Here is a 13756-nt window from a genome sequence, read left to right as displayed (position 1 = left end):
GATACTAAAAGATCCTCGGGATACTGAGAGATCCCCCGATTTTTATCTCTGCGTTGAGCTATATTCATTCCCGTGATTTCTATGTCTCTGTTAAAGTTGTTGTTGTTCTTTTATCCTGTGTTACTTTTACTGTTGCACTTAAGTATATTGTCTTATTCTACACTGTTATATCTTGTATTTCGTTTAACCTCAGTAGGGCCCTGACCTTCCTCGTCACTACCCGACCGAGGTTAGGCTTGGAACTTACTGAGTACCGCTGTGGTTTACTCATGCCGTTCCTGCGCATGTTTTTCATGTGCAGATCCAGGTACTTCCAATCATTCTTATCACGCTTGAGGCGAGGCGCTTTGTGGAGACTCCGAGGTATATCTGCCGCGTCTGCAGACCGAAGAGTCCCTTTCTATTCTCAGTACTAGTATAGCCCTTTCTGTATTTTCCCTTGTTGGTAGACATTATGGGGTTAGAGCTTATTATGTAATCTTTTAGCTTGTGATTCATGGGGTTCCGGATTTTGGGAGTGTTAGATTGAGATTTTGTACTGTTATATGCCAGGCGGCATCTTAAACACTATTTAACCTTGTTATCTCGGTTTTAATTACTTTCTTCCGCAATTTGTTTCTTTTTTTTCGCATTTGTTAGGCTTACCTAGTCATGGCGACTAGATGCCGTCACGACAGTTCACAGAGGGGGAACTAGGGTCGTGACAAGTTGGTATCAGAGCTCTAGGTTTACAGGAGTCATGAATCACAAGCCGGTTTATTAGAGTCTGTTGGATCGGTACGGAGACGTCTGTACTTAACTACGAGAGGCTATGTAACTATTAGGAAAATTCCACTTCATTTGATTTCCTTGTCATGCGAGATTTTTGATATCACAATTCTAAACTTCTGTCTTCTATTCTCTCACAGATGGTGAGGACAAGTGCTACTCGAGATGATCAGGCACACGCGCCCCCTACTGGAGCCGTCAGAGGCCGGGTCCGGGGCCGGTGTAGAGGCCGAGGCCGCGCACGTGGTGTAGCTAGAGCACCCGCACGAGCTGCCACCAAGGTGCCACCAGCAATTCCAGCCGGAGTCCAGACACCTGATACGTCTACCACTGCTACTCCAGCACTCTAGGAGACTCTGGCACAGTTTATGACTATGTACACTACTCTAGCTCAGGCAGGGTTGCTTCCCCTTGCTGCAGCTACATCCCAGGCCGGAGGAGGAGCACAGACTCCTGCCACCCACACTCCTAACCAGCGAGTGCATGTTGATCAGGTCCCAGAGATTATTCCTGTACAGCTCGTAGCCCCAGCTCAGCTCGAGGAGAGGGCAGTAGCTTCAAAGGAGGAGCAGAAGAGGCTTGGGTTCAAGAAGTATCTGCCTCCTACATTCAGTGGACTAGCCTCAGAGGATGCTCTTGGATTTCTAGTGGAGTGCTACCATATCCTCTGTACCATGGGTATATCAGGATCGAGCGGGGTTTCCTTCACTACTTTTCAGCTTCGAGGGGCCGCCTATCAGTGGTGGCGTGCTTATGAGTTAGACAGTCCGGATAAGGCAGCTTCCCTGACTTGGGCTCAGTTTTCAGATATGTTCACGAGAGAGTATGTTCCCCAGAGCCTCAAGGACACTTGGCGTGCAGAGTTTGAGCACTTGCGCCAGTGTACTATGACTGTCTCGGAGTTTGCTGTCTGTTTTACCGACTTGGCTAGACATGCACCAACTTTGGTTTATACTGTTCGCGAGAAGGTTCGCCGGTTTATTGAGGGGCTTATTCCCAGCATCAGGTCTAGCATGGCTCGTGAGTTGGAGATGGATATTTCTTATCAGCAAGTGGTGAGCATTGCTAGGAGGATGGAGGGTATGCATGCTAGGGATAGAGAGGAGAGAGAGGCCAAGAGGTCTCGAGAGTCGGGCCATTATTCTGGTGCCCGTGCCCCAGCTGCAGGTCGTCATGGTAGGGGTTATATAAGTCGCCCTGTTCATTCCACTCTCCCAGCAGCCAGTGGTATTCCAGCTCCTCCTACACCTCGGGAGCCTTATTATGAACCTCCAATATCTAGTGCGCCTCCTGCACGGGGTGCTTCCAGTGGTCAGTCCAGCAGACCTGGCCCAAGCCAGTCACAACCGCCACATCCTCCCAGAGCTTGTTTTGAGTGTGTTGACACACGCCATGTGGTGAGGATTGCCCTAGACTCGGGAGGGCTGCACCTCTCCAGACTTCTCAGCCACAACGTGCCCCGCAGAGTTCTCAAGCTATGATCACAGCACCAGTTGCTACCCCACCTGCCCAGCCAGCTAGAGGTGGAGGTCGGGGAGGTAGAGGTCGCCCTCGAGGAGGAGGCCAGGCTAGATACTACGCCCTTCCTGCCCGTACTGAGGTTGTCGCCTCCGATTCTGTCATCACAGGTACTATCTTGGTCTATCACAGAGATGCATCGGTTCTATTCGATCCAGGCTCCAATTATTCTTATGTGTCCTCTTATTTTGCCTCGTATTTGGGCGTATCTCGGGATTATTTGAGTTTTCCTGTTTATGTTTCTACTCCTGTTGGAGATTCTCTTATTGCAGATCGCGCTTATCGGTCGTGTTTGATTGCTCTTAGTGGTTTTGAGACCAGAGCCGATTTGTTATTGCTCAGCATGGTAGACTTTGATGTTATTCTAGGCATGGACTGGTTGTCGCCCCATTATGCCATTCTTGATTGTCACGCGAAAATCGTGATGCTGGCTATGCCAGGTGTACCGCGAGTAGAGTGGAGGGGTACCTTAGATCATACTTCCAGTAGAGTTATTTCATTCCTTAAGGCTCATCATATGGTTGAGAAGGGGTGTGGCACGTATCTAGCTTATGTGAAAGATGTCAGTATTGGTACCCCTACAGTTGATTCAGTTCCAGTAGTACGAGATTTCTCTGATGTGTTTCCAGCTGACCTTCAGGGCATGCCGCCTGATAGAGATATTGATTTTGGCATTGATCTGTTGCCGGGCACTCAACCCATTTCTATTCCTCCGCACCGTATGGCTCCTCCTGAGTTGAAGGAGTTGAAGGAGCAGTTTCAGGAATTGCTTGATAAGGGTTTCATTCGGCCCGGTGTATCACCTTGGGGTGCTCCTATCTTATTTGTGAAGAAGAAGGATGGTTCTATGCGTATGTGTATTGATTATCGCCAGTTGAACAAGGTTACAATGAAGAACCGTTATCCTTTGCCCCGTATTGATGACCTGTTTGATCAGTTACAGGGTGCTTGCATGTTTTCTAAGATTGACTTGCGTTAGGCTATCATCAGTTGAAGATTCGAGAACCAGATATCCCGAAGACTGCCTTCAGGACTCGGTGTGGTCATTACGAGTTCCTTGTTATGTCATTTGGGCTGACCAATGCCCCAGCAGCCTTCATGCATTTGATGCACAGTATATTCCGGCCATATCTTGATTCATTCGTCATTGTCTTTATTGATGACATTCTGGTGTATTCCCGGAGTCGGGAAGATCATGAGCAGCACCTGAGGACAGTGCTCCAGACTTTGAGAGAGAAGAAACTATATGCTAAGCTCTCGAAATGTGAGTTTTGGTTAGATTCCGTGGCATTCTTGGGTCACGTGGTTTTGAGTGAGGGTATTCAGGTGGATCCGAAGAAAGTGGAGGCAGTGCAGAGTTGGCCCAGACCATCCTCAGCTACAGAGATCCGCAGTTTCCTTGGCTTGGCGGGTTATTACCGTCGATTTGTTCAGGGGTTTTCATCTATTGCAGCACCTATGACCAGGCTGACCCAGAAGGGTCCTCCGTTCCAGTGGACGGAAGAGTGTGAGGAGAGCTTTCAGAAGCTCAAGACAACTTTGACTATAGCCCCAGTTTTGATATTGCCTACTGGTTCAGGGTCTTATACAGTCTATTGTGATGCCTCGAGGGTTGGCCTTGGAGCGGTATTGATGCAGGACGGTAGGGTGATTGCCTACGCGTCCAGACAGTTGAAGGTACATGAGAAGAATTATCCTATCCATGATCTCGAGTTAGCTACTATTGTTCACGCCTTGAAGATCTGGCGTCATTATTTGTACAGTGTGCCTTGTGAGATTTATACTGATCACCGGAGTTTGCAGCATCTGTTCAAGCAGAAAGACCTTAATTTGCGTCAGAGGAGATGGCTAGAGCTGCTGAAGGACTATGATATCACTATTTTGTATCACCCCGGCAAAGCCAATGTGGTGGCCGATGCTTTGAGCCGCCGGGTAGAGAGTTTGGGGAGTTTGGCTTATTTACCAGCAGCAGAGAGGCCCATGGCGATGGATGTTCAGGCCTTAGCCAGCCAGTTTGTGAGATTGGATCTTTCGAAGCCCAGTTTGGTTCTAGCTTGCGTGGTCTCCCGGTCTTCCTTGTTTGATCATATCCGGGAGCGTCAGTTTGATGACCCTCATTTGCTTGTCCTCAAGGACAAGGTTTTGCATGGAGATGCCAGAGATGTGACTATTGGTGATGATGGGGTATTTAGGAAGCAGGGTCGGGTTTGTGTACCCAATATTGATGGACTTCGAGAGTTGATTCTAGAGGAGGCCCATAGTTCGCGGTATTCCATTCATCTGGGTGCCTGAAGTTGTACCAGGATTTGAGATAGCTCTATTGGTGGAGGCGGATGAAGAAAGATATAGTTGGGTTTGTAGCTCGGTGCCTTAATTGTCAGCAGGTGAAGTATGAGCACCAGAGACCGGGTGGATTGCTTCAGAAGATAGAGATTCCGGAGTGGAAGTGGGAGCGGATCACCATGGACTTCTTAACTGGGCTCCCACGGACTTTGAGGAAGTTCGATGCCATTTGGGTTATTGTGGATCGGCTGACCAAGTCCCCGCATTTCATTCCTGTGTGTACCACCTATTCTTCGGAGCAATTGGCGGAGATTTATATCCGGGAGATTGTTCGTCTGCATGGTATTCTAGTTTCTATCATTTCAGATAGAGGTACTCAGTTCACATCACGGTTCTGGAGGGCCGTTCAGCATGAGTTGGGTACTCGGGTGGAGTTGAGTACAACATTTCACCCTCAGACGGACGGATAGTCCGAGCGCAGTATTCAGATTCTTGAGGATATGCTCCGTGCGTGTGTGATCGAGTTTGGAGGGTCTTGGGATCAATTCTTGCCATTGGCGGAGTTTGCCTAAAACAACAGTTATCAGTCCAACATTCACATGGCACCGTATGAGGCTTTATATGGTAGGCGGTGTAGATCCCCGGTGGGTTGGTTTGAGCTGGGTGAGGCTAGATTATTGGGCACAGACTTGGTTCAGGATGCTTTGGAGAAAGTCAAGGTGATTCAGGATAGATTACGCACAGCCCAGTCCAGATAGAAGAGTTATGCGGACCGGAAGGTTTGTGATATTTCCTACATGGTTATAGAGCGGGTTCTGCTTCGGGTTTCGCCTATGAAGGGCGTTATGAGGTTTGGGAAGAAAGGGAAGTTGAGTCCGAGGTTTATTGGCCCTTTTGAGATATTGAGGCGTGTTGGAGAGGTTTCTTATGAGCTTGCCTTACCTCCCAGCATGGCAGGAGTTCATCCGGTATTCCATGTTTCGATGCTCCGAAGGTATCACAGTGATCCGTCGCACGTGTTGGAATTCAGTTCAGTCCAGTTGGACAAGGATCTATCTTATGTTGAGGAGCCAGTGGCGATATTGGACAGGCAGATTTTCAAGCTGAGGTCAAAGAACATTGCATCAGTGAAAGTTCAGTGGCGGGGTCAGCCGGTCGAGGAGGCGACTTGGGAGACCGAGCAGGATATGCGCAGCCGTTATCCTCATCTTTTCACTACTTCAGGTATGTCTCTATGCTCATTAGAGGACGCATGAATGTTTAAGTGTGGGAGGATCTAACGACCCGGCCGGTCATTTTAAGAATTAACGCCCCGATACCCTATTAACTGCATTCCCCGTGTTTGTTTCTACTATTGTGAGTCGCCTGGAGGATTTAATTGGAGTTTCGGAGAGTTTTGGGACACTTAGTCCCTAAATGAGAGTTTAAGTTTTAGAATTCGGACCGTAGTCAGAACAGTGTGAAGATGGCCTCGGAATGGAATTCCGTTGGTTCTGTTAGCTCTATTGGGTGATTTCGGGTTTAGGAGCGTGTTCGGATTGTGCTTTGGAGGTCCGTAGCTTAATTAGGCTTGAAATGCCGAAAGTTGAATTTTTGAAGTTTTCGATTCGATAGTGAGATTTTGATATCGGGGTCGGAATGGAATTCCGAAAGTTGGAGTAGCTCCGTAGTGTTGAATGTGACGTGTGTGCAAAATTTTAGGTCATTTGAATGAGGTTTGATAGACTTTTTGATCGAAAGCGTAATTCGAGAATTTCTGAAGTTCTTAGGCTTGAATCCAATGTCAATTCGATGTTTCGATGTTGTTTTAGGTGTTTTAAGGATTGGTATAAGTTTGGATAGTGGTATATGACTTGTTCGTGCTTTTGGTTGAGGTCCCGGGGGCCTCGGGGTGGTTTCGGATGGTCAACGGTAAGTTTGGAGTTGGGAATTTGCAGCTGAAGCTGCTGAGTCTGCTGTCATAACCGCACCTGCGGCTTGGGGATCGCAGGTGCGATTGCACAGAAGCGAAAAAGAAGCCACATATGCGGCTAAGAGGAAGCAGGGTTGGTACCGCAGAAGCGGCTAAGGGAGCGCACATGCGCTATCGCATGTGCGGGCATATTGTCCCAGATGCGGAAATGGGCTTCTAAGTGAAAATCACAAATGCGGCGCTTTGGCCGCAGATGCGGTACCGCAGGTGCGGTGTGGGGACCGCAGGTACGAAAAGCCTGGGTCAAAAAGTATAACAGACTTCCTTCGCGATTTTGGTCATTTTTCTCAAATATTTCAATTCGGGGTGGAGCGTTTGAGAGCAATTTCATGGGAGATTTTAAGAGGGATTCATTGAGGTAAGGTCCTTGGTTCCTAAGCTCGTTATTATGGTGATTTTTATCATTTTAAGCATGAAAATTTAAGGAATATTAGTGGTAAAATGGGGGTTAGGGCTTGGTTAATTGGAGAGGTCTGAGTGGTGATTTGAGGGACCATTTGAGATCCGATTTTGGTACTTTTGGTATGACTAGACTCGTGAGAGTATGAGGATTCTAAAAATATAAATTTTACCCGATTCCGAGACGTGGGCCCGGAGGGCATTTTGGTCATTTTACCTTATTTTGCGTATTAGCTTAGAATTTATTTGTAGAATCAGTTACTTGAAGTGTTGTTTACATTATGTAATTGAATTGAATAAATTTGGGCCATCTAGAGTCGAGTACTCGTGGCAAGAATGTGGTTTCGGGTTGATTTTGAGCCGGTTCGAGGTAAGTTGCTTGTCTAATGTTGTGTGGGGGAAACTCCCCTTAGGTTTTGGTTTGTTGATAATTAAAATGCCTTGTACGTGAGGTGACGAGTGCGTACTTGTGCTAATTGTTGAAAATCCATTTTTTTTAAGTAATCATAAATGTGATTTTCTTTTTCCTGTTCATACCGTGTGTAATTTAAGTCTGCTATTAGCTTAGGGAAGCATGTCTAATTGTCTTAATTTCCTAATTTGCTTAAACTGCCTTATTTGGATTATGTGTGGCATGTTAGGTTAGAAATACATGTTCTTACCTTGGTATGAAATTAGAACTGAATTGAGTATTCTTCGTGTTGTTGCTGTGTGTTTACTTTGGGACTACGGGACGGTATCCCGGGAGATCCCCCTGCTTGTTTACTTTGGGCTACGGATTCGTATTCCGGGAGATCCCCTGCACCTGTATTGATTTGGACTGAAGTGCGGGATACCGAGAGATCCCCAACACATATATTGAGGATACTAAAAGATCCTTGTGATACCGAGAGATCCCCAGCATATAAGTTGAGGATATTAAGAGATCCTCGGGATACTGAGAGATCCCCAGATTGTTATCTCTGCGTTGAGTTGTATTCATTCCCGTGATTTCTATGTCTCTGTTAAAGTTGCTGTTGTTGTTTTATCATGTGTTACTTTTACTGTTGCATCAAGTATACTGTCTTATTCTACACTGTTATATCTTGTATTTCGTTTAACCTCAGTAGGGCCCTGACCTTCCTCGTCACTACCCGACCGAGGTTAGGCTTGGCACTTACTGAGTACCACTGTGGTGTACTCATGCCCTTCCTGCGCATGTTTTTCGTGTGCAGATCAAGGTACTTCCACTCAGTCTTATCACGCTCTAGGCGAGGCGCTCTGTGGAGACTCCGAGGTATATCTGCCGCGTCCGCAGACTGAAGAGTCCCTTTCTATTCTCAGTACTAGTATAGCTTTTTCTGTATTTTCCCTTGTTGGTAGACATTCTGGAGTTAGAGCTTATTATGTAATCTTTTAGCTTGTGATTCATGGGGTTCCGAATTTTGGGAGTGTTAGATTGAGATTTTGTACTGTTATATGCCAGGCGGCATGTTAAACACTGTTTAACCTTGTTAACTCGGTTTTAATTACTTTCTTCCGCAATTTGTATCTTTTTTTCGCATTTGTTAGGCTTACCTAGTCGTAGCGACTAGGTGCCGTCACAACAGTTCACGGAGGGCGAACTGGGGTCGTGACAGTGTTGTTTATGAAATGATTTGGATTGCATGTTGAATTTGGGATTTGAATGCTTAATTGTATTTAGTCTTGTATTATTGGTTGTACTTTTTGTTTGGTAGGTGGTGTAGTTCTAAAAAAAAATTTGGCCACGCAAATATTTTCCAGATTTCCCACGGATTTCCCACCAACTCTCTGGGAATTTTGTGCATATTGTTTCTAGATTTTTATTATTTCCCACTGATTTTCATGGGAATGTTCATATGTTTATTTTCATGTTACAAATATTTTCCATTGCCTCTATGTGGAAAATAAAAAAAATCTAAATTATTTTTAATACATCCCGCAGATTCGGTGGGAAACTTAAGAAGATTAAATTATTAATTATCTTACTTTTTCCATGACGTTCGTGGAAAAATACACTATGTGATCCCACCAGGTTCCCGTAAAACCCTCAGTGGGAAACTCCCTGGGAATTACCGACGAATGTCCCGGGAAACTATTTTCTCACCAGCCATATTCCCACTAAGCGTCTCCCTTGGGAATGTCATGGAAATATTGAAATTTCACACAGATTTCCAACCAATTCTTTCGTAGGAAAAGTCTGTATTTCTAGTAGTGAAAGGCTATTAACATTCTTATAGATTCCATTCTAGCTACAGGTGCAAACGTCTCATCATAGTCAATGCCCTCCTATTGATTGAATCCTGAACCACCAGTGTGGCCTTGTTCCTTTTGATATTTCCTTCTTCATCTAGCTTGTTTCTGAACACCCATCTGGTACCTATGACAGTTCTGTTCTTGGGTCTTTGTACCAAATGCCCGACCTTGCTTTTGTCAAACTGATTTAGCTCCTCTTGTATGGCTATAATCCAATCTGGATCCTTTAGAGCTTCTTTGATGGTCTTAGGTTCAACCTGTGAGAGAAATGCTGTGAGTGCACATAGATTTCTCAGAGATGACCTGGTCTGCATTCCTGCATTTGGATCTGAGATGATGTTCTCAAGAGGATGTGAACTTTGATGTTTCCATGGCCTCATCTGCATACCTAGAGAAGATTCACGACATGAGTGACCTAAAGGAACATGTTCAATAGGTATAACTTCATCAGTCTGGTTAGCAATTAAAGTAGTTCTTTCTTCTTCTTGTTCCTGATGATCATTGTCAATTTCCTTGTGGTCTTCGAATCCATCTTCAAATTGAGGTTCAGATTCCTTAGGATCTCCATCACTAGTGAGTCCTATGTCATAGTCTTGATCCTACAGACCTTTCTCAGCCAAATTATTAGATTCATAAAAAATAACATTAACATGTTTTTCTATACGCATAGTTCTTTTATTAAAAACTTAATTGGCCTTACTATGTGGAGCGTAACCCAAGAAAATTACCTCATCACTTCTATCATCAAACATACCTAGAGCTTCTTTACCATTATTATGCACAAAACATTTGCACCCAAATGCTCTCAGGTGAGTGATGTCGGGCTTTCTCCCTCGAAGTACACTTAGGGAGTTTTCTCAAGAATAGGTATGACCACAAATCTGTTCAGCAAGTAACAAACAGTATTGATTGCCTCAACCCAGAAACTCTTAGGCAATCCTTTAGCAATCATCATGGTCCTCCCCATATCTTCTAGGGATCTATTCTTTCTTTCTACAAGCCCATTTTATTGTGGAGTTTTAGGTGCAAAAAAATTATGATCAATACCATGTGAGTTACAGAACTCAAGGAATTTGGAATTTTCAAACTCAGTTCCATGGTTTGTTCTTATACTTAATACATTGCAACCCAGTTTCTGTTGAATCATTATGACAAATACACAGAAAACATCAAAGTTTTCGTCTTTAAAACCCAAAAACAGAGTCCATGTATACCTGGAGAAGTCATCAATGACAAAAATATACCTTTTACCTCCTTTGCTCCTCACTCTCATTGGTCCACATAGGTCCATGTGAAAGAGTTCTAGAGGTTTAGAGGTGCTGACAACCTTTTTAGATTTAAAAGGTGACCTTACATGTTTCCCTCTAACACAGGCATCACACACCTTGTCTGAGAAGAACTCAACTTTTGGTAGACCAAGGACCAAGTCCTTTGCTGCCAACTTGTTGAGTTGAGAAAAGACTGGCATGACCCAGTCTTCTATGCCATAGCAGTGGGTCATCTTCCACTACCGTTAAGCATATGTGCTCACTTTGGGAAAGAGACATAATATATATCTTGTAAACATTGTTATGTCTCTTACCTTTTAACACAACTTCATCAGTATCAAGCTTAGTGACATTACAGATTTTGAAATTGAATTTTACTTCATTTCCTTTGTCACACATTTGAGAGATGCTATGAAGATTGTGTTTAAGGCCTACCACATAATACACATCTTCTATAGCATGAGAGAGTGACTTGCCAACCTTTTCAATACCTGTTATATAGCCCTTCCATTTCTAAATGACACACTCCCTCCTGGAAAGGCTGTCAGTGAGAGAAAGTTTTTCTTTTCTCCAGTCATATGTCTTGAGCATCCACTGTCTAGGTACCAGTCTTGATTGTTCCCTCTCACTTTAGCCTGCATTAGAAATCACAATTTAGTCTTCGGAACCTAGACAAGCTTCGGTCCCTTTTTGTTTGAAAAAGGATGAATCAGATCTCTTCTTGCCTAGAAGAGAAGAGGATTAGAAGCTATTTTCTTATTAACCTTAATCCACTTAGTATGAAGAAAAGGCTTGGCTTTTGACTCCTCCTCCATCTTCACATTTTTAGCAATACCAAAGGTATTTTTAAACTGAGCATGAAAGGCAGGGCAAGTATCTCTAAAGTGTCCTACCATTCTACAATGAGTATACATTTTATAGTCAGAAATTCCTAAGTACTTTGGATCAAACTCGAGAACAAGTTTTCTGTAGCCAATTCCTAATTTGTTAGAGATGCAGTTTTCTTTCAGCCAATTCAAGGCATATGAATATCTATGCCATTTGCTTAGTCTAGATAGTTCATAATTTGCCTTTTCTAGATTTTCTTACAGGACTTTATTCTTAAATTCAACATCACAAAGATTATCTTTAGCCCTTTCTAATTTGTTTTCAAACTTATCCTGCAGATCACTCATTTTCCCTTACCATGTATATCAGGAGACTTTTAATTATTAGAAGTGAGCTCAGGAACCTGGTTCTTAAGGTCTTTGACCTGTCCCTCTAGATTAGCTTTGTCAGATTCAAGTTCTTTGAGATCAAGTTTGACACATGAAAGATTGCTTATTAACTGATCATTTCCAGCACTCTTTTTAACCATTTCACTCATTATGGTCACAATTATGGCAATCAGTTGTTTTTAGGCAAGGCATGAATGTTTTCTTGTAAGATAGAGATACTTACCTGATTTGTTTCATCTTCAATTTCTGAATCACTCATGGCCATCATTCCCATCACTTCTTCTTCTTCTTCCGTTGGGGTTTCTTCAATCGCCATCAGTGTCACTTTGATGTTTTCGTCTCCAAAGTAAGCTTCCAAGGTCTCCATATATCATGGGCAGAGATGCAAGAGTACACTTTGTAGATAATATTTCTGGGCAAGCTTCTATAAAGTATATTCTTTGCTTTAGCATTTTTCTGGACTAGCTGACGATCTTCATCATCATATTCCTCTTCTCTCTTGTTTCACTTGTTACCTTCACCATCCATTTTAGTCGGGAGAATCGGTCCATGACTGACAATTACCCATAGGTCAAAGTTAGTGGCCTGAAGGAACGTTTCCATACGTAGCTTCCATTCATCATAGTGGTGTCCATCAAATAGAGGAGGTGTTCTAATGTGCATTCCAAGCTATACTGGAGGCTCTGTTTCCACCGCCTGATGTTCATCAATTACAGCATAGAGACTTATAGCCTCATCCTCTTTTTCTTCCTATTTATCATTTCCACTGTCCTTATATGCTTCTAAGAAGGCCTACTTCATTGCTTCAGTGAATCTTTTACCTAGGATTTTTCCTTTGTTGGAACCTTTTTCTCTCATCTTCTCATGTTTCTCCTTTTCAGCTTGTTCTTTCCTCCACTCAATTTCCCACATTGGGCAGTCCTTGAACATGTGATATAGCTTGATACACTTGTAGCACCCATCATAATTAATTTTGTCAATCTCTTAGGCTTACCGTTGGTTTCTCTCTTAGATGTACTTTTGCAGTTCCTTCGTAAACTCTTGAACTTAGAAAATATTGCTAGGTCAGGATCATCATTATCAGATTCATCTTCCTCAAAAGCTTTGAGGACTAAGGACTTATCCCTCTTTGGTTCTTCCTTGCGCTGTTCTATATTCCTCATTTCATGATTCTTTAAGTTTCCTACTAACTAGTCAAGTGAGATTTTGTTCAGCTCCTTGGCTCCTTAAATCGCTGTGACTTTTGATTCCCATGAAGCAGGAAGGATCCTTAGAACTTTGCTGACCAACTTTTCTGAGATAAACACCTTTCCAAGTGATTTCAGTTCATTAGTTATTATGGTAAACATAGTCATCATCTCCTATACGGGCTTAGACTCCTTCATGGAGAAGAGCTCATAGTTTCTCATAAGTAGTTATATCCTTGATCTCTTCACTTGGTTTGCTCCTTCATGAGAAGTTTGGAGTGCATCCCATATCTCTTTTTCATAAGAGCACGTAGAAAAGATGTTGTACGCATCAGGACCAAGTCCACAGATAAGGATTTTCTTAGCCTTTGCATTCATCTCCATCATTCTGAAATCTGCCCCACAAATTCAGAGGGGTTCTTAGGAACTATTTCATTTTGTGCATTTTGTTTAGTAGGAGTCAATGGACCTGTGTTCACTATGTTTCATAGTTCATAGTCTTCAGCTGTTAGGAAGTCTTCCATTATTGTTTTCCATCAACTGTAATATTTTTCATTAAATAGGGGTGGTCTGGTAGTTCATTGTCCTTTATTAATTTCGGGTAGAGCACTAATCTTGCTTTCAAGATCTCTCTAGGTGTTAGCTGTGTGTGTGTGAGAGAACCTGCTCTGATACCAATTGTTAGTTTGAGTGTCCGTTTGAATTACTAATGAACTTGGTTCTTTACGGTTTTCCTTAAACATGAAGTAAAATAAGTAGTAAAGTAAATACAACGATTTTTAGTGGAAAATCACCCAGCACAAAAGGTGCAAACACCACGACCTACTGCGTAGGATTTTCAACTTTAACTCCACTAGAACAATGAGCCAAGTGTCACGACCCTAGTTC

This window comes from Nicotiana attenuata, unplaced genomic scaffold (assembly GCF_001879085.1).
Source record: "Nicotiana attenuata strain UT unplaced genomic scaffold, NIATTr2, whole genome shotgun sequence".
NCBI classification, from domain to species: Eukaryota; Viridiplantae; Streptophyta; class Magnoliopsida; order Solanales; family Solanaceae; genus Nicotiana; species Nicotiana attenuata.
Note: the sequence above shows the minus strand (reverse complement) of the source record.